Raw genomic sequence first — 21,554 nt, 5'->3', positions numbered from 1 at the left:
TGTTCAACATCACAACAGTTTCTGTGGCATTTTTCCCCAAGCAGGAAACAAAATTTCACAGCTGCACAGTGTTCTCTTAAATCGGCCACCACAAAATCCATGGTTCGATCGAAAGTGCTTTTATGAAAAAATTCACTGTGACCAGAGAGAACCTTCCCAGTGGACGCTACTAGGTGCATTAACTCACAGAGAGTTGCTCAATGCTCACCTACTGGGGGAAGAGCTTCACCCAGTGGAGCCTTTTCCACTTTTGTCAGGGTACCCCCTCGTATATTTGTACATTACCGTTTGTCCACTGAGTACAAGAAGGAAGAAGATGTCCTAAAATTGATTGTGGTAAAGACTGGACATACCTTGACCAGCTGACTTGAGGCACTCTCCGGCAAAGTGGCCTTCAAAATCCTTACGGAGAGTGGATGGTTCATTGGCAGTAGTCAGGCTTTCTACCAGGCTGTCCCTACAAGCCTAAGCTTGTGTCTGTCCTGCTACTTCCTCCTACAGCAGAGGACTCATGCCGTGTTTGTCCTTTTGTGGTTGACCGACTTCACTCAGCATACTGTCTTCTAGATCCCTCCACATCTTGAGGTGTTTCGTCGCCGTTTTATAGGGATATGTAATATTCCATTGCGTGAATACACCAGAGTTTTTTTCATCCAATCTTCTATTTATGTGAATTTAGGCTGTTTCCAATTTCTTGCTTTTGTGAACTATGCTGCAATGATCACGTGGGAGCATATGTCTGTTTGTGATCTGTTTCTTATTTCTTTGGGATATATGCCCAGTAATGGTATTGCTGGGTCATATGGTATTGTAATTGCCATCTGTTTTAGGAATCTCCAGATTGCCTTCCACAATGGCTGCACGTATTTAGAAGTCCACATGCAGTGAATAAGTTCTTCCAGTCTCACCACACCCTCTCCAGCATTTGTTGTTCTCAGCTTTCAAAAATCGGGCTATGGTTATGGGTGTTAGACGGTATCTCTGGGTTGTTTTGACATGCAGTTCCCAAATGGCCAGTCAATGGGAGCATTTCCTCGTGTGTTTATTAACCATGTGAGTATCATCATTTGTGAATCGCCTGTTCAGATCCTTTGCCCAGCTTCTCAGGGATTTAGTTTTTTTCTTCTTGTCGGCTTCTAATACCCTGTAGATTTTTCATAATCAGTCCTTTGTTATGTCATTGCTAAATATCTTTTCCCAATCTGTGGGCTCTCTTTTTACTCTTTTAGTGAAATCTTTTGATGTACACAAGTCTCTTATTTTTAATAGGTCTCATCTGTTTCGCCCTCCATAGAAGGTGCTTCCTTTGTTTTCTCTGATAGCCCGGGTAGTCCTTGTACCAGGCCACTTAGATTTGTCCCAATTTTCTTATTGATAATCCTGATAGCTTTGGGTTTTACATTTAGGTCTTTGATCCACCTTGAGTTTGTTTTTGTGCATGTGGCGAGACATGGATCTTTTAAAGCTTATTGGGCTTTTGCTAAAAATCAGTTGTCTGTATATGGATGTTTTTATTTCTGGCTTTTCTGTCCCGATTCATTGGTCTGTGTATACATCATTATACCAGGACCAGGCTGTTCTGACAACTGTGGCTATATAGTAGTAATTAAATGTTTTAAATAAATAATACATGTTGAAAATTGTGTATTATTTATTTAAAACATTTAATAATCTGACACAGGTGCTACACTACTCATCTGTTCTCTGTGGGAGCACTGGAATATATGCACAAAGAGACATATGAAAAGATGTTTGTGGCAGCATTATCTCTCTTATGAAAAATGGGAAATATGTGCATTAACCTAGAAAGCAGAACTGTGGTATATCATTTTAAAGAAATAATATGCAGCAGTTAAAATAAGATACAACTATATACACGATGATAAGTGGATTGCTAAGATCTTGTTCAGTTAAAGAACCATGTAGCAGAATAATATGCACAGTATGGTACCTTTTATATGAAATAAATTGTTTAGTCATGTAAAATAAATCATTGTAAAATAAAGCATTGATGCATATTATAGGTCCATGATTGGCACAGAATGCACATCACAGTATTTACCTAGTGCTGGTGAAGAATATAAAACTGCTAGGACCTGCCAAAGAACAAACAAATCTATCTTGGAAGAAATACAGACAGTATGCTCCTGGCAAGACTTCATCTCACATACTTTGAGCATGTTATCAGGTAAATAGAGCACACAAAATGGCATGACCATGGGCAGTCAAAAGGCTGACAAAAAGAATAAAGATGTAAACAACAAAATGGCTCACAAAAGGAAACTGAAACTTGTCAGAATCCAAGGTTGTCGGACTAAACACTTGAGGGTGCCCCCCTTATCAGAATGAACATCCACAGCCATACTTATGGCTTCACACATACATGCACTCTCCAACTGTACAAAAATCCAGCCAAGAGCCCAGAGGAGTAGAGTTGTCTTGACTGCTGCAATGGAACAGAACTCTCACCCTTTCCCTTGCTCTTGCTAGTAAGTCTTGCCTGTTTTTTCTTAGCTTGCTGTTGATAGGTTTGAATGTCTGGTGAACTAAATTGGTTAAAAGATGGTTTGGCTCATAGAGTGTGTTATGCTTGTGAAAAGAACCTGGCCTAGTCATGCTTAGAAACTGAAAGGTCATTGTCCCAGGGTACTAGCCTACTGATTCCTAAGCCACATACTAGGGAAGACAACTTAGAGACTGAAAGGTCGCTGCCTCAGGGCCTAAGACAACTGATTCCTAAGCTCTGTCTTTGGAATTGTCTCCTGATGCTCAAGACATCAGGAGAGATCTGGTGAAGAAAGCTGATGGTGCCTCACTATTAAAAGAAATAGTGTCTGGGATCTTAAAGGCTTGTGGTCAAAGAAACGGCCATCTACCAAGGAAGCAACAAAGCCCATATGGAAGAAGCACACCAGTCTGTGTGATCATGAGTTGTCAATGGGAAAAGGTATCAGAAGTCACAACCAAGCAACCACATTGATGGGAAGGCGTGGGGATGTAGTGGATGGATACCCAAAACCCATCTACAAGTTAATTGGACATTCCCTCTCAGAAGGGCCACACAGAAGGAATAATAAATTCAGATTACAGTATAGCATTGATGAAGCACATACCTGTCCTCTAGTTCTTTAATATTTCCTCCCCTTACAATTACGATTTTTATTTTTTACTTTGTTAATCATGGCACACTTGCCTATGTTCATTTGTATAATTAAAATCGTTTCATACATGAAAGTCAAATGGATAATGACCCTTCAGAAACTGTAACAGAAGTAATGGTTCCCTCAGGGAACAGGAAGTGGCAGGGGGTGGGGGAGCAGCTCATAGAACTGATGACTGTAAAATCCCATTCAAAGGGAGCAAACAACAGAATTATGCATAATTGGATGCAGTGGATGGTGTAAGATGAGGCAAAAATTAAAAAAACAAAATAAGCGTTCCTGTGAGGCGGGAAAGGGAGGGGATAAAAGGGAGCTGATATCAAGGAGTTTAAGAAGAAAGAATATGTTTTGACTGACTGTGGTAGCAGTTTTGCAAGACTGCTTGATGTGATTGAATTATGGAATGCTATGATATCTGTAAGAGTTCTGAATAAAATGATAAAGATAAAATTAAATATAAATTTTAAAAACCCATAAATATTGAAAAAAAAAAGGACTGAGAAGGTACAGTGCAAGGGTCCCACGAGGAACAGTGATTTGCAACTGAGAAATATGATCCAGTCTAGGGAGCTAGAAATCTGTTACTACCGTCTTGCACATTGAAGTATCACAAGGAAGGATTTCAACTTCTGACTGGTTTGTGAACCAAATCCATTCAGCTGACTCCAAACAGGGTTCCTGAGGGCAGCACCGGGCATAGGAGCTTGAGGGGAAGCAGGAGGGATGCGTGTTTCCTGGAGTCTGACCCCAGGAGAGCGCCAGTGTACAAGGGTCCAGGCGGTCCCAATGGTCAGGGTCTGAGGTCTTTGCACATCTCCCTGAATGATAGAATTCACTGGCCTGCAAATTGTGTGTCAGCAGCGCAGAAGAAAGAGGAAGAAGTGCCTGGTTTGGGTATTATTATTTCTGGGATGTGCCCATGAGAGATTCAAATTTGTGAGCATCATTAGAGCTGATCCAGAAAAGACAAACATAGAGCATCCCAGTTGCCGGCAGTGTCCTGAGGACCAAAGAAAATGACCAAGGCTCAGGAATCACTGACATTTAACAATGTGGCTGTAAAGTTCACCTGGGAGGAATGGCAGCTCCTGAATCCTGCTCAGAAGACCCTATATCAGGATGGGATGTTGGAGAACTATTGCAACCTGGTTTCCATTGGGCCTCAAGTCTTCTCCCTGCAGTACCAGGAAACGAAGCTGACGGACAATTCTGGGAACTGGCTGCAGGAATAACTGTCTTTCCTCCCCACCTGCAACGGCTGGATGGTTAGATTAAGTAGGAACAAAGCCACAGTGGAAAATCCCCAGCAGCTGCAGCCCTACCCTCTCCCCAACTGGACCCTCCTCAGCTCCTGCTTTAAAAGCCCACCACTCTCCTCACTGGGCGTGACTTCCCTGGGCTACTCACTGGACACAGGACTTCGCCCGGAGCTTCTTTCTAAATAAAGAACCGGTTCACTCACTTAAAAAAAAAAAAAGAAAGACAGACAGAAAGAAAGAAAATTGAAAAACAACAACAACCCATAAAATCACTCTTTTGGATTTTACTTTGGCATATAATCATCCCCAGATGGGCTGTGAATCCCTACCCCTTCCAACCTCTTCCCCTAGAAAGGTGATGTTCTCTTTTCTCCACAGACATCTCGAATGTCCTTTAAGTCAACAACATGCATTAAATAATATGAGGAGAGTAACAAGAAAGTTTTGGGTTCCTCTCTATGAGACACTGCCAGGTCTAACTCTGAAAGGTAAAGAGTTGGAATTCCTCATTCACATCTTACAATAGTAAACAGTTCAACAAATTGACAACTAACAGCTCTTCTTGGAATCATCAGGCATTTAGGTCATGGGACAGAAAGACCAGTCAATCAACTTACTGGAATAAGAGATGCTGGAACCATAAACGTGTAGGAACAACATGTAGGGTCAGTTTTCAAAATTAGTGGAGGCGGCATCTGTTCTGGGTACCTAAAGAAAACACAAAGCAAAACCAACGGCAATTGAGTGGATTTTTATTCATCCTAAAGTGAGCGTGAGAAACTCCAAGGTTCACTGTATTATGTAGCATTCACTTTTACATGTGTGCCTCCATGTACATATTATAAAATATTCAAAATGCAGGAAATCAAAAGGCAGAGAAAATATTGAAATCAAAGGGGAAATAGACATTCCTAAAGAGGAACACAGATAAAAAAATTCAGCAGACTTCTCAATAGAAGCTGTATAAGCAAATAGGAAGTGACATATTTAATTGATGAAGCAAACTACTAACCTAGGAATCTACATTTAAAAAAATTACACATCGTAGTGCTTTTTATTTCTAACCTTCCCTTTGAAGTTTTCTTAGAATTTCAATTTCTCTGCTTATGTTTCCCATCTGTTCTGGCATGCTGTCGAATTTTCTTCCATTAGAATTCTTAAACATTGTTTATAGTTATTTTAAATTTCATGAATGTTAATTCCAAACTCCGTGCCAGATCTGAATCTGGCTCTGATGCTTGCTTTGTATATTCAAACTGTTGTTCCAGGTCTTTTAACAAGGCTTGTGATTATCTTGTTCCTTAGAAATTTAAATATTTTCTTCTTAAATTGAGCTCACATCTTATAGCTCTTTGTTATAATCACTGTTATAGCACTGCAGCATTGTTTATGTTGTAGTAAGGGGTCAGAGAAAGAGAAGTACTTTATCATCCTATAATGGGCTCTCAGGCTCTAAGTGGGTCTGTGTCCCTGAACCAAGGTTCACACTTCCTCATATAAGTTCACACACCCCTCTGTAAGTCAGCATCAACGTGATGTCAGTGGGTTTGGTTTGAGTGGGCTTAAGTGGGATAGCATGTCTAGAGGGGACTGTAGTTGGATGATTCTCTTCCCCTCAGGGGGATAAGGCTCCCCGAAAGTCCTTTCTCCTGCTGAGTAGGCTTTTGTCAGGAGAAGGTTTTGGAGCTATTTCAAAATAGTTACTTTCTCCGACTCCGTGCCAGAAATACTACTTTTTCCCCTCTTCTTTTCGTGGCACATCACTGAGGACACGATTAGGTGAACAGAAGTAAACTCCATGAAGACCTATAATTAGGGACACATCTAAAGGTCCCACCCCAGGGCATAAACATCCAACCAAGCACAGAGAAAGAAATGCACACATCAGAAGACAAACGAGAGGACCTACTGGAAACAAGGCAACTATGTGCGTCAGAAGGCGTCTTCAGAAGAGGGTAAAGAAAACCCCCACACTAGGAAAAAGTTTTTTTGCAATGACGCCACAGACAAGGGACTAATATCTAAAATCTGTAGAAAAGTGAAACACCTCAACAAAAAAAGACTAATAATCCAGTTTAAAAATGGACAAAGGACATGAATAGTTTCACCAAAGAAGATATCAAAGTAGCCACCAACCACATGAAGAAATGCTCTTGATCACTAGCCATTGAAAGATGCACATAGAAACAAGTGAGATAGAACCGTACACCAGCATTGACAGGAAAGTTAAACAAACCAACAAACAAAAACAAATCCTGGAGAGGTTGAGGTGAGATTAAAACTACCATACACTGCTGATCGGATGGTACATATGTACAACTACCTAAAACAACTTGGGATAGAAATTCCATACTATCCAGCACTCCCTGTGCTAGGTATATATTATAAAGAATTAAGAGTCATACACAAAGATTTCCATTGTTCCAAGATAAAAATGCCTTCAGATACCTGTTCTCCAGGCAGAAAATGTGCCCCCGGCAATAGCCCTCTGTGGTAGTTACATCATCTGTTATCATTCAAGACTATTAAGAGCGAAGGGGTGGAGTTTAGTCTGTCAATCAGGTTGCAGCTTGATGACCACATTTGGAGGTAGCTTGCTGGAGGCAGGACACACGCACATTCCCTGCGAGACATTCCTGTTGACAAGCCACATGGAACTATGCTGAGGGCAGCCAGAGCCTTGGAGCTGGAGGAGCCATGTGGAGATCCATGCCAGCATGGAGGTGCTTCCAGCAACACTGGATCCACAAGACTTTCCACCCACTGGCTTGTGATCTTCCTGCACTCGGTGTCATTGCCTGTGTTGTGTGAGTCTGAAGGGAACCCAACCTGTCTACGCACACCATTGAAGGCTCTGTTATTCAGGGTGGAGCCGAACCTTTCCTGGCGGGATGTTCTCAGTTGCTGAAAGAGTCTCAGAAGCCACTACAGACAGGTCTCCTTACAGAACTGAAAGGGTCTGTCAGTTGGCCCTTGGGAATGGACAGCGTATCTGCCAAACTAGACAAGAAGGCAAATCTCCTGAAGTGCGAGCACTACAGAGCAGCTCTGAGGCTCCAAGAGGTTTTATTCCATGACATGCTCCGAGAGGTGCCATGTGAGCTGTAGGCATCAGTTCTGGTTGAAGAGGGAAAAAATGAGAGTTTCAGGAAGCTAACTACACTTGAGTTCACTAGCAGGAGGCCTCAATGCAAGGTCCAGGGCCAGCGTCACCAGGATCAAAAGGACTGTAGTCGGGGTTCAGATAATTTCAGTTACAATGAAGGACTCTCTCCAGCATCTCCTGGGCCTTTACCAGGGAAAGCTGGGCAGGGAGAACATGACCTGGGGAACTCCAACCCAGCTCCACCAACACCCGAGTTAGCCCTGCGTTCCTGTCTAGTGACCCAAGGCGTTGGAGTAGAGAGGAGGTGTATGAGTTTATTGCTTCTCTACAAGGCTGCCAGGAGATTCCAGAGGAATTTTACTCTGAGGAGCTTGATGGACAGGCCTTTTAATTGCTTGAAGAAGATCACCTTATGAGTGGCATGAACATCAAGCCAGGTCCTGTCCTTCAGATCTCTGCCAAGATCAACCTCCTAAAGGAGACCAGATGCACCCTTTGCACAAACAAGCCGAAGACAGACACTCCTTACTGCCCAGGGCATACAACCTGGTACCATCAGAGACTTTTACAGAAAAGAGCTGTCCCAATTTTAGAACTCTTCCACAGAAGGGGCTGCTGGGACAGGGGAGATGAGTGCAAGAACTGGTTGCTGGTGCTACTTGTGTGGCAGCAGCTTTTGACATTTTCTCTGGGTTCTACTTTAAAAACTCTTCACAATCCTCACCTTCCTCACTGGCCCTCATTCTAGCGTTATAAAAGTGGCAGTGTAGAATGCCAGGGATGCTCAGACTTAGCCTGGGCCACAGTTTGAAAGGGGTGGATAGAAGTTTGCCCTCCCTAAGAGGGGAGAGAGGTTGGATTTTCTAGCTTGTCTGACAAATAGCAAAACGGGCCACACCGCAGCCCCTCTTCCCTCTGGATTGTCCCACCGTACCTGTTGCCCAGAGCGTACTTCGTTGTCATTCCCTCCCTTAGAGTGGAACATTTTCACCTGCATCTGCAGCAGGGTCACCAGTCAGTCACTTTTTTGGTAACTTCATGATTTGCTGTAGGGACTAAAAGTGTTTAACCGGCACCTGTGTGGCTGTTGTCATTCTTTCTGCATCCTTGCTCCCCTTCGATCTATCTGCTGTCTTCCGTCCTACTTTCCTGTCAATGTCAGCTCTGCTCGGTCCTTTAGCTTTATAAAACAGGAGCCCGGGGCGAAGGCCAGGCATATATAAGTACCTGCCTTAGGTGCTATTCCTTTTACAACAAAAATACTATTTTTTTTTCCATTCTCAGTAAAAAGATTTGGAAAAAAATACAGCCAAAAAGCTCCATCGTAGTGAGGATGATAAGACTTCATCTTACATGCTTTGAACATATTACAAGGAAATACCAGTCCCTGGAAAAGGACATCATGCTTGGTAAAGTGTTGTTAGGGGATGTTGGGTCAGTTCTGACTCATAGTGACCCTACGTACAACAGAATGAAACACTGTCTATTTCTGTGTCATCGTCACAATTGTTCTTATGTTTGAGCCCATCGATGCAGCCACTGTGTCAATCCATCTCATCAAAGGTCTCCCTCTTTTTTGTTGCCCTGATTCTTTGCCAAGGACAAGATCCTTCTCCAGGGATTGGGCTCTCCTGGCAACATTTCCAAAGTATACGAGACAAAGTCACACCATCCTTGCCTCTAAGGAGCGTTCTGGCTGTACTTCTTTCAAGACAGATTTGTTCCCATGCATCAATTCTGTGTAGAGTCATCCAAAAAGACAGTTACGTTGATGGATCGACACCGTGGCTGCAACAATGGGCTCCAACCTAAGGACAACTGTGAGATGGCACAGAGGCAGGCAATGTTTCTCTCGGTGGGACAAAGGGTTTCTTTGAATCAGAACCCATTTGGCAGCACCTAACAACGATAACCACATGATTTTATAGTAATGCTTTTACTCACAGTTTACAAATACGTAGAGGTTATAATCTATAAGCCGCTGCTGTTGGGTTGATTTCAATACATAGCAATTCTATAGGACAGAGTAGAGTTGCCCGGTAGGGTTTTTGTGAATCAAGTCTGTATGGAAGCAGACTGCCACATCTTTGTCCGTTGGTTGGTTTGAATAACTGACCTTCCAGTTAGTAGCTGAGAGTTTCAACCACTCGTTGCACCAGTAATATAAAATCCGATTGATTTCTGACAAAGAATGAAACTGGAAGAGGCATCAGATTAGCAACATAATTAGAGGCACAGGATGTAGTTCGAGTTTGGATAGTAGTTTAGCCATTATACCACCAATTAATTTAATTTGCTATAGAAAAATAGGCCTTTAATACATATTTAAAACTCAGGTAAGAATAATATATGGTCAGCCAATCCTAGCCTCTAATTCACAGAGTCTTCATGATATGCTACCGATAGAAGACATGAAACTTACCTTAAGCTACTCCAGGTTGAAACTCCAGGTTTTGGATCATACTGGATAGTAGGGACACCCATGACATTAGTAGCAATAGTTAAAAGTAAACATCAATTTCTATGGGAACAAATTAATGTGGCCTGAACCATAGAGTCATCCAACTAGGCTTCTCTTATTTTCTTTTTATTTTAGCTTCTAAGGTTCAAATTCAATGAAAGCAGGTACTTAAAAATGTTTCCATCTCCTCAGAGTATCTAGAAGATGGTCTATTCAATAAGTGGTCATAGGATGAATGAAATTAAACCACCACATTCTAATGAATTTGGGAAGAGCAGAATGGAGTAGAACTACCCTAAGCATCCTCAATACTGAGAAAAAATTAAGCACTAGATGCTCAAGAGCATTGGTAAGGAAGTAACTGCTGGGCCAGCTTAGTGAGATGGCAATGCAGTGGCCAACAACTTCATTTTGACTGATTGATTTTCTCTGAAGACATTATTTACAATGACTTACATGCTTTTATAAAGTAAAAGTTCCTAAGTCAAGGACTGCCTGCATGGTACTTAAGGCATTATAGAGTTCTCAACTTTAAAAATTCCATAGTTTAACTAAAGCAATATTGAATGAGAAGAATATAGTAGTAGGACTTTCCAATTACAAAAATTTCTTTTTTTTTCTTTTCAAAAATTTCTATAGAACAACAGCATGATACATGCATAGTAATAGACACACTAATGGAACAGAGTTGAGGCTCCAGAAATAAGCTCACACATTTAGGGTTCAATGCATTTTCGCAGGAGTGCTAAGTCCCATTTGATGTGGAAAGAAAGTGTCTTCAAAAACTGGTCTCCTCAAGAAATGGAATAATAAGATTTAACTCCTGAGGAGGGAATGGTATTAGAGCTTAAATTCTGAACACCTGGTTTTCCGGGAGGCTATAAATGACTGTGAAAGCCCAAAATGTATTTTCAGGGTCCCCATGTGGATTAAGCCTCCAGAGAGTCTCCTCTCACCACGGACCAGAGTGTAGAGTGCATTGTAGGGTGGATTACTGCAGATGTAGTGAAGGTGATGTGGCAGTTACATGGTCTGTCAATTTGTACAGGGGTGGAGTCTAGCTTATCAATCAGTTCACAGCCATTGAGGCCTCTGTGTGGGCATGGTCGGCCTTCTCCTGAGGATTCTGGGAACTCCTGTCTTCCTCCCTGGAGGCGGGACAGATTTCTGTTGACAAGTCACCTGGAGCTATGCTGATTGAGCCAGAGCCCTGGAGCTGGCTTCTGTGAGCCTTGAATGTGGATCCAAGTAAGATGAAATCCTGGACCATGTCAATCTTCTCTCTGCTTATTGTGATGCTGTCTATTGATCCAGTTGTGAGGACTTTTATTTTCTTTACATTGAGTTGCAGTATGAACGGAAGACTGAAGCCCTTGATTTTTATCAGCAGGTGCTTCAGTCCTCCTTGCTTTCAGTAAGCACGGTGTGCCATCTGCCTATCACACATTGTTAATAAGCCTTCCTCCAATTGTGGCGCCATGGTCTTCTTCCTACAGTCCAGCTTCTCATATTATTTGATCGGCATGGAGATTGCAAAAGTATGGTGAAAGGATACAAACTTGACACAAACTTTTCCTGATCTTAAACCACTCAGTATTTCTGTTTGAACAAGGATTTAGTCTCCTCATGATCCCGATTCTACTTTACAGGTCTGGCTGGACCAGAGGATGTACACTGGTACAGATAAGAACTGGAAACACAGGGAATCCAGGAGAGAAGATCCCTTCAGGACCAGTGGTGAGAGTGGCGATGGGAGGGCGTAGGGAAGGTGGGATGGAAAGGGGGAACCAATTACCGGGATCTACATATAACCTCCTCCCTGGGGGATGGACAACAGAGAAGTGGGTGAAGGGGAACATCGGACAGTGTAAGATATGACAAAATAATAATAATTTATAAGTTATCTGGGGTTCATGGGGGAGCGGGGAGCGGGGAGCAGGGAGGGAGGGGGGAAAAAGGTGGGAAGCTGATACCAGGGACTTAAGCTGAGAAGAGTGTTTTGCAAATGATAATGGCAACAAGTGTGCTCAACACAATTGATGGATGTATGGATTGTGATAGGAGTTGTACGAGCTCCAAATAAAATGATTAAATAAAAAAGGAAAGACAAATAAATAAATAAACCCCTTTTCTATTCCTGAGCCTTCCTGATACTCAGTTTGGTTGCATTTACTTTACCTTCTCCATCAAGCAGCCGCTTGTATGACCTAAACCCTCCCAGACATCACCAAAGCGTATTTGTCCTCATAGCGTTGATTTCACCGTGCAGCATTATTTTTCTTACTGCAGGTCAGGAATTCTTTTGTTCTCAGAGAGCATTTTTCTTTCCATTCTATGATGTGCACAAGCCACACTTTAGGTGGTTGGAATATATATGTAATTGGATTATTATAAAATCAATCATTTTTACACACTTAACTTTCATATGTTTTTCTATATACGTTGCTATTTTTGTTGTGTTAATGCTGACCCATAGCAGCCTTGCAGTCGAACTGTATCATAGATTTTTCTAGGCTATCAATCTTTACAGCAGCAGAGCACCAGGCTTTTTGCACACAGAATGGCTGGTTCGTTCGAGCTGACAGGCTGTAGGTTAATAGTCAAGGGCTTACTCATTGTGCTGCCAAGGCTCCTGTAGTTGTTAATTATAAACAAAGGAGCCAATGAAGATCCAATCGTGATGATTTGAGTGACCTTAAACAATCTAGATACTTTCTTAGTCAAGAATTTCATTCAATATCATATGAATGTGAGAAAGATGTGTTTTCCAGTTGATGTGCCGGAACTCTCTCGAGCTGAGCTCATTTTCCATTTTCCTAGGGAAGTCTTCTTCAAGAACTTCATTTTATGTGTGCGGCAGTCTGGAAAGACATGGTTTAAAGTGTGAACAACTTAGAAGTTTTTCTTTGCAATACTATTTAAGAAATTGCTTACTTAATAATTCTGAAAGCAATGATAATTTCCTTCTCAATATTTAAATTTCTATTTTCCCAGATGACCCACTTTAAAGGTTTATTTTAAGCATTAAGGAAACCATTAAACAAGTCTATGCACCCAATTAAAGAGTATTCATTTGCCCTCATTTTAAATCAATGAACTAATATGAATCTGTAATTAATACCCATATGGTGGGCAAGTTCACCTTGGTTAAAGACAAAACAAAACAAGCTATCTTGGTTAGCTCTGGTCTCAAAACCACTAGTAATTTCAACAGTAATTTCTATCTTGATGCCAGAATCATTAGGGTAGCAGGGGGTCAGAGCAGCTGAGAGTATTTTGAGGAAGCTCGAGGGTGCCCTGCCAGTCATCATTGATGGGAGGTAAGGGACCTGTCAAGGATTAGGAAGGTCTTATGGGAACTGCAGGGAGGTGTGAGGGAGGCACCTGCCTTGAGAAAAGAGCTTCTCTTTTGTCCCTAGTTGCTTTATACCTCTGGTATCTGTCTGCCCTGAACACCTGCCCCTCTAAGCACAGTACTTAGAGTGATCTTTCTTTATTCTCTCACATCGTCTTTAGCCACTTCCTCTTAAAGGACAGAAAACATTAAACTTTTTACTTACTCAGCTGTTCATAGTCACTAATCCTAGTGATGGTATAAATCAGCCCTGTCTTTGATCCAAGACCAAGCAACTAAGGGCCAGGAATATTCTTAACCTAGAGTAGTTAGGTGATCAAAAAAGTTATAATAGCAGTAATATGTAAAACATGAAATACATCCATGATACCATGGAATACATATGGAGTCTCTGGGTGGTGTAAATGGTTAATGCATTCAGTTGCTAAGCAAGAGGTTGACTGTTGAGTGTTTGGGTGCCCCAGCAGAAAGACTGGGCAATGTGCTTCTCCAAACCAGCCACTGACAACCTCATGGAGCATATTCTCAGACACACGTGGGTGGCTATGGATCAGAGTTGACCGAACAGACACTAATTTGACACGGGTCTAGCTAAGAGGATCTTATGAGATAGTATCTAGTGCCTCGTGAGAACCAACGCTTATTCCACTAGTTTCGTGTGGCTGCTGCTGGTCCATCCCATGCTGCCCTCCCTCCTCAAGGGTTGTACTGGGTGTCCTTTGGGAGTGTTTTGTCATCTTTAAATAGATACGAAACTATTTGGTGGAGAGCTAATTTGTGTTGTAATTTAGTGGTAGGTAATTTAGTGTTGCTATTGCCAATGGAATTTCCATGTCCCCTATATTTTTTAATAGTTTACTATTTGTGAGGGTATTTTTGGTGTGGATGAGGGGTGGCTTTATTTTTCATGTTAATTTGACAGCTGGCTACCCAGATGAACGTTTTCATTACTTCTGTTAATTCTATTATTACCTTTCTAAAGTTTTTTGGATAAACTATTATGTGACTTAAAAATAAAACCATTGCATTTTTTTAAAGCACCAGATTGCTGTCATATAGAAAGTGAGGTTGTAAAATAATCTGTGTACGCAGCAACAGCATCGCTACTTTCTTTGCCGACACGTTGGTCTGCAGGGTGGCAGACCATCCTTGCACTAGTGGTTCTCAAGTCAGGCGTCACTGGGGGATGGAAAGAGGACGTTTGGCGGCCACCATGGTCAGAGGGGTGACATTAAAATAACGGTCTTTACCAATTTTGTGCAATGCTTCAGCAGAAATTTGATATTTTTAATAACAGTATCCCATGATTAATTATAACAAAAAACAAAAACAGTTTTAAAGTCCAGCTTACATGTATCAATATTCCCCCAAAAACTCAATGCTAATTTACTTTGGAACCTTGTATTGTCCTCTGGTAAGAGTTGTCATTATTACCTAATTTCAGCGGTGCTTCCAATTATATGGTTTCAGCACACGCTGGGTCAATAAACAATGTCATGATAACCACCTTTAGAGTGTTAAGAAGCAATGCTGCCTCTTTGAGGGCTGAGGTGATCTGACCCAAGCCATGTTATTTTCTATCACCTCATATGCGTGTGAAAGCTAGGCAACGAACAAGGAAAACCAGAGGATAATTGGTGCCTTTGAATCACCATGTTGGGCAAGAATCCAGAATATCCCATGAATGACCGACAGAATGAAGACATCGGTCTTGGAAGAACTACGGTTAGATTGCTCCTTAGAAGCAAGAATTGTGAGACATTGTCTTTCGCATTTTTGATGTCTTAGGAAGTTCCAGTCCCCAGAGAGGGATGCCATGCTTTGTAAAGTAGAGAGCAATGAAGAAGAGTAAGATCCCCAAGGAAATGAACCGATGGCGTGACAGCGACAATGGGCTCAGCATAGCCATAGTGTGCGGATGCCACAGGACAGGGCAGTGCTTTCTCCTGTTGCGTGGGGGGCCACTGGGGTCAAAACGGACCTGACAGCACCTAACAACGATACCAATTATTCTCCAAACTCACGGTCATCAGAGCAACTCTAGTGGCCTGTTGGACAGAGGAGAGTTGCTCCCGGAGGGAGCTGAGTCTGCAAATCTTTTTTTTTTTTTGCGGAGCAGGGGGGAGCCTCTCTCTTCTCCGACGGAGCATCTGGTGGATTCAAGCTGCTGACCTTGTGCTTAGCAGTCAAATTGATAACTCATTAATCCTCCGAGGCTCCATTGATATATAAAATTGTTCACTCCTATCTTCAAGGGAGGATGAGAAATATAAATTTTAGTTGGTTTGAGGTCATCCCAAAAGTGTCAGTTACTAAAGAAGAGGGTGAATACAAATGTAGGCAATGACCAACAGGTTAAAGATTTTTATGTAAGAAAGGTATTATTTCCTCATCTGTTTGTTAGCCATTCAAGTATCATCCCTTGTGAATTGTCATGTCCTTTGCTCACCTTTTAATTGGGCTTTTTTCTTATTGAGGTGTTGCAGAATTCTCTAGATTTTTGGTAATTAGTCTCTTGTCTACTGTATCAGTGCTAAGGATTTTTTCCCAGTCCATGGACTCTTGTTTTACTCTTTCAGTGAAGTCTTTCGATGTGCTTAAGCTTATTTTGAATTTTATTATTATTGATATGCATATTTGAGGGGGCTCTTACAGCTCTTATAACAATTCATACATCAATTGAATCAAGCACATTTGTACATATGTTGCCATCATCATTTTCTAAACACGTTCTTTCTGTTTGAGCCCTTGGTATCAGCTCCTCTCTTTCTCCCCACCCTCATGGACCCTTGATAAATTATAAATTATTATTATTTTCATATCTTACACCGACTGCTGTCTCTCTTCAGCCACGTTTCTGTTATTCTCCCCCTTTGCTGGATGTGTGTGTGTGTGTGTGTGTGTGTGTGTGTGTATGTCCATCATTGTGATCGGTTCCTCCTTTACTTCCCCCTTCACCCTCCACCTTCCCCCTACCCTCTTGGTATCACTATTCCCATTTCTGTTCCTGAGAGGATTATCTCTCCTGGATTCCATGTGTTGTGAACTCTTGTCTGTACCAGTATGCATGCTCTGATCTAGTTGGATTTGTAAGGTAGAGCTGGGATTATGATAGTGGGGGGAGAAGGGGAAGCCTCAAGGAACCAGAGGAATATTGTGTGTTTCGTCGGTGCTTTACTGCACCCTGGCTGACTCATCCCTAACTTCTGACCCTTCTGTGAGACGATGTCCAATTGTCGACAGATGGGCTTTGGGTCTCTCACCTGATCTCATCAACACTTCGTGATTGCACAGGTTGGTGTGCTTCCTCCATGTGAGCTTGTTGCTGCTCTACTAGGTGGCCGCTTGCTTAAGGTCAAGCCTTTAAGACCTCATACGCTATATCTTTTTTTCCCCAAGTGAGTTAATAAAAACACAAAAGAGAAGTAACAAATGCACAACTTTATTTATTTACCTTTAAGTTTAAATCCTTGAGGGGTACAGCATCACATGGATTCTGTGTCCAATAGCCTTCGCAGGCAGGTTGCTCCGGAATTTGGCCCGAACCATCCCACTGTTTCCATGGGTACGAGTTACCTTTCCTCAATGACTCTGGTTTTGTTAGGTTTGCCGCCAGGAGTCACTGTGTTGTTCTTTGCTTTGTGCACATAAGCACATCTCTTGCCTAAATAAAATTCCGTTTCAGCTCGGGCGTGAACACCTTCAATTTTGAGAAGAGCGTGTGCTTCCTCTGGTTCCGTAGACCCAGTTGATAGCCAGCAAAAATGGCCTTTCACCACAGCCTTCCAGACATATTTGCCGTTTAGAAGTCCTGTTCCTAGCAGGCCTCCACAGGCTCCATTATGGCGGAAAAAGGCTGCTATATCTTTTGATAGCCGGGCACCATCAGCTTTCTTCACCACATTTGCTTATGCACCCATTTTTCTTCAGCGATCGTGTCGGGAGGGTGTGCATCCTGGAGTGCCGGTTTCATAGAACAACGTGTTCTTGCGTTGAGAGAGGGCTTGAGTAGAGGTCCAAAGTTTATCCACTTCCTCAATATATTGCCAGATAATATAGGTACATTGGCCAATACCTCTATTTTTATGGTAATCTGTGCATGCCTTGCGCAAGGGCCCTTACATTTGTCCCAATTTTCTCATTGATGATCTGTGTAGCTCTGGGATTTACATTTTGGTCTCTAGTCCATGTTGAGTTTGTTTTTGTGCATGGGGCGGGGTATGGCCCCGGTTCATTCTTTTGCAGGTGGCGATTCCATTTTTCCAGCACCATTTGTTGAAGAGTGTCCCTTCCCATTTAACGTTTTTTGGTCCTTTGTTGAAAATCAGTTGTCAGTAGGTGGATGCTTTTATTTCTGGGTTTTCTATCCTGTTCCGTTGGTCTATATATCTATCATTGTCATTACATGGATTAAGGCTCTGGTGAATCCTCTCTCACCAGAGTCCATGGATGTGAATAGCCTTGCCATCAGACAGAGAGTATTGTAAAATTGATTATGGCAGATGTAGTTAAGTTAAAATATAGTACCTTACACTTTTACTCCCTTTTGACCCATTCTAAAATTGTTTCAATTTTTCTGCTTCCTTTTTAATTGAGATTTTTCTGTTTTGTGTAGTCATTTTTATTATTTTTGTTTGCTTGCTCCCTGTGTTTTGTGTGATTTTCCATATATGAAATCCATGTTAGGTAAATCTATAGAGACAGTAACTGGTTTGACAATTGCCTAGCGACGTGGCAGGCGAGTGTGGAGAGAATGAAGAGCTAGCACAATGAGTCTGAGAAGAACATGTTCTGAAATTGATTGTGGTGAAGATTGCACAAATCTCAATATGACTCAGTAATTGCTTTGTATAATATTTGACGTATGTGCCAATAAAACTATTTGCTATACAGAGAATGTTTTAAGGTATCCTTAAGGGGACTATATATATTACAACTGTTTGGCTTCTTATGGGGAGGGGCTAGAAGCGGTGGGAGCTATGATGAGAAGGAAAGCAAAGGGCTCATCAAGGAGGTTTAGACAATACCCTCTCCCATTTTGGCCATGTAGGAATGAAGCCCAGTGTGGGTAGCTGCCCAGTGTTTTGAGAGTAAGGGGAAATATCAAAAACTTTTGTCTAAATCCTCATTTTAAAATCATCACCCAAATTTTAATTACATTTTCCATCTAAATTTCATAATCTGTATGAAATCTCCATGTTGCAATATCTAATTAAGAGGAACAAGTTACACATTGGGCTGGTAACCACAAGGTAAGTAGTTCAAAACCACCAGCTGCTCTGCAGGAGAAAGATGAGGCTTTCTGCTACCATACAGATTTACAACCAAGGACACTCACAGGGGCAGTTCTACTCGGTCCTACAGGGTTACCATGAGTCAGAATCAACTTGATGGCAGTGAGTTTGGTTTTAGTTTTCCTTGGGTAAACATTTTCGGAAATGTTATCCCACACAATAAGAAATAGACTTCATTGCTTTACTTCTGAATTATGCATGAGGGACGTTTGAAACGAAGGTGTAGGTAACCAGACCCTTGAAACATGACAGTCTCACACGTGTCAGAATGAAACTGCTCCGTGGCTTCTAATATTTTGAACATGAACCACCAGACCTTTTGAGGAACCTCTGGGCGGTCTCAAACTTCCTATAAGGCCTTTCTCACTCACTACCATCGAATCAACGGCTCCTCAAGGTGATCCTCTAGGACAGGGTAGAGTTGCCCATGGGGGCTTCCTAGAGTGCACTTCTTTAAGGGAGTAGAGGTCCCAGGAGACCTGCCGGTCGAATAATGATGGCCTTGGTCCCCATCCCCACCCCGCCCCCCTGATGGTCAGAAGGGGCTGTCTCAGAAGCGGATTTGAGAGTATTTTCAAAAGCATGTTTCTCGATAATAACCACCTGCCCTATAGAAGAGGAGCCTAGTGGCAAAATAGTTACACCCTGGCTAATAACCTCAAGGTCCGTAGTTCAAACCCACCAGTTGCTCCCCAGAACAATGTGGCAGTCAACTTAAATAAAGGCCTGTGTGGGGGTCGTTTTTCTATGTTTTACTGGGTTGCTGTCAGTCTGAATAGACCCCAGGGCAATGGGTTGGACCCTATACAAATGTCCCTCAGGAAACCCGTTCAGATAGTGTCATCATCTATCCATTCCTTGAAACTTTATCTCTTGACCAGCAGATGGCAGCAATATCGACCAGATTCGGGAGCCAGTTTACACCTTCAGCATTGATGTCCTTTTGAACATCAATTTTTTTTCCCTTTGAACAAAAAAAGAAGAAAAAAGAAAGACATTGGCTATTGCTTCACTCCTTAAGTTTTCCCACTGCCCTCAAGTTGCTGTGACTCACGGCAGTCCTGTAGGCTAGAGGAGAGGGGTCACACAGTGCTGCCAAGGCTGGAGTTTCAACGAGATGGATTGACCCAGTGGCTGCAGTAAAAACACGTGTGAAGAGGATGCAGGACCTGCGGGTTTCCTCCTGTTGTATGGAGGGTCGCCAGGAGTGGGGCCTCCTCCAGGGAACCTAACAACTACAAGGAGTCCTGGAGGTCATGTGCGAGCTGAAAAGTCTGCTGTTCCCACACACCTGCTAGCTGCTCAGGGGAAGAAAAGGCGGCAGTCTGTTCCCATAAAAGAGTCTCAGCCTTGGAAATCCAGTTCGACTCGGTCCTGCTGGTGGTCGTGAGGCAGACTGGCAGGCCACAGACCTCCTTTGTTTGACCTTTAGGAAGGAGAAGAGTGCGCTCACCTTCCAGTTAGAAGTCCTCTAAGTGCTCAGCAGCTGCACCACCAGAGCCCCTTCATCCATTTTCCACTTGGTGTCTCTTTTGGGGAATGTTGCCGTGTAAGTCTATCAGAAATATAACTTATTCCCATGACATAAACACTTACTATATATCACCAGACAGTGATTACTGATGCTAAGGACTTGTGTTAGTCTGGCAGACTACAGAAACAAATCCAGCGAGACACTCATATAAGAGCAATTGAATATTGAGAAAACATCCCAGTCCAGTGCAGGTCAAGTCCATAAGTCGGCTATTAGCCCATCTGTCTGATAGCAATCTATAAAGTCCTCTTCAGACTCACAAAACACATGCAATGACGTCAAATGCACAAAGATCACAGGCCAGTGGGTGGGAAGTCTTGTGGATCCAGTGGCGTTGTAAGCTTCTCAGTACTGGCAAGGGTCTCCATGTGGCTCCTCCAGCTCAGGGCATTAGTGTAGCTGCATGTGTCTTGTCAGCTGCAATGTCTCCCAGGGAGTGAGCAGAGAGAGCGAGTGTCTCCCACCTCCGAAGAGAAATACGGGAGTTTCCAGAATTCTCAGGAGAAGGCCATGCCCACACAGAGGTCTCATCCTCTCAAATTGACAAATGATTATGTAACTGCCACAGGGCTGCTCTGAGACTGAATAGCTTTTAAGTGATTCAATGGCTTCCTGGCAAGAACAAAATGATAAACGTTTCCTATTATTTTATGAATAGCTCCCTTATTTGCCTAAATTGATTCCTTTTAAAATATTCCACCTCTGGTTGTCACCTGGAGATGAAACAATGAAACGAAGGTGCGTGGAGGAAAGCTACCAGGAGAATTGTTCTCAGCGCATCAGGCTGTATCATTATCTTTTCGAAAGGAGCACCATATAAATATTCTGGAGTTTCTCTTATGGGACATAAATGTATCTGAGAAGCAAGAGAAGAGGAAATCATGGTCCATGAAGTAATTCTGGTATTCGGGAGGAGTCACTCACTGATTGCTCTCCAGTTGATGCCGACTCATAGCGAGCCTATGGGATAGGGGAGGACTGTCCCTCAGGCTCTCCAACACTGTGACTCTTTATAGGAGCAGAAACTCTCATCTCCTACAGAGACCCTGGTGGTTTTGAACTGCTGACCTTAAGGTTAGCAGTGCACAAGGCACCTATTAGGGAGGCTTGTTATCTTCAGGTGCCATACAGTAGCCATAGCGACCCTACGCACAACAGAATGAAACACTGCCAGGACTTGTGTTCCCACGCTTGACTTCATTGCTGCAGCCCCTGTGTCAATCTATCTCGTTGAGAGCCTTCCTCTTTTCACTGCCCTTCTACCTTACCAAGCACGATGCCCTTCTCCAGGGGCTGATCCCTCCTCACATGTCCTTGCAGCTAAGTAACATTCTGACAATCCTTGCTTGTAAGTACCGTGTTTCCCTGAAAGTAAGACATCCCC

At 42.6% G+C, this 21,554-nt stretch overlaps 1 pseudogene; it reads right to left on the bottom strand.

The window, feature by feature from the left end:
- Nucleotides 1-16,804: 16,804 nt before the first annotated feature.
- LOC105979607 lies at nt 16,805-17,135 on the bottom strand (annotated as a pseudogene).
- Between the last annotated feature and the right edge of the window lie 4,419 nt (nt 17,136-21,554).

This window comes from Echinops telfairi, unplaced genomic scaffold (genome assembly GCF_000313985.2).
Source record: "Echinops telfairi isolate 266 unplaced genomic scaffold, ASM31398v2 ScPeMD7_22;HRSCAF=79, whole genome shotgun sequence".
NCBI classification, from domain to species: Eukaryota; Metazoa; Chordata; class Mammalia; order Afrosoricida; family Tenrecidae; genus Echinops; species Echinops telfairi.
Note: the sequence above shows the minus strand (reverse complement) of the source record. Positions and strands in the feature narration are given on the sequence as shown.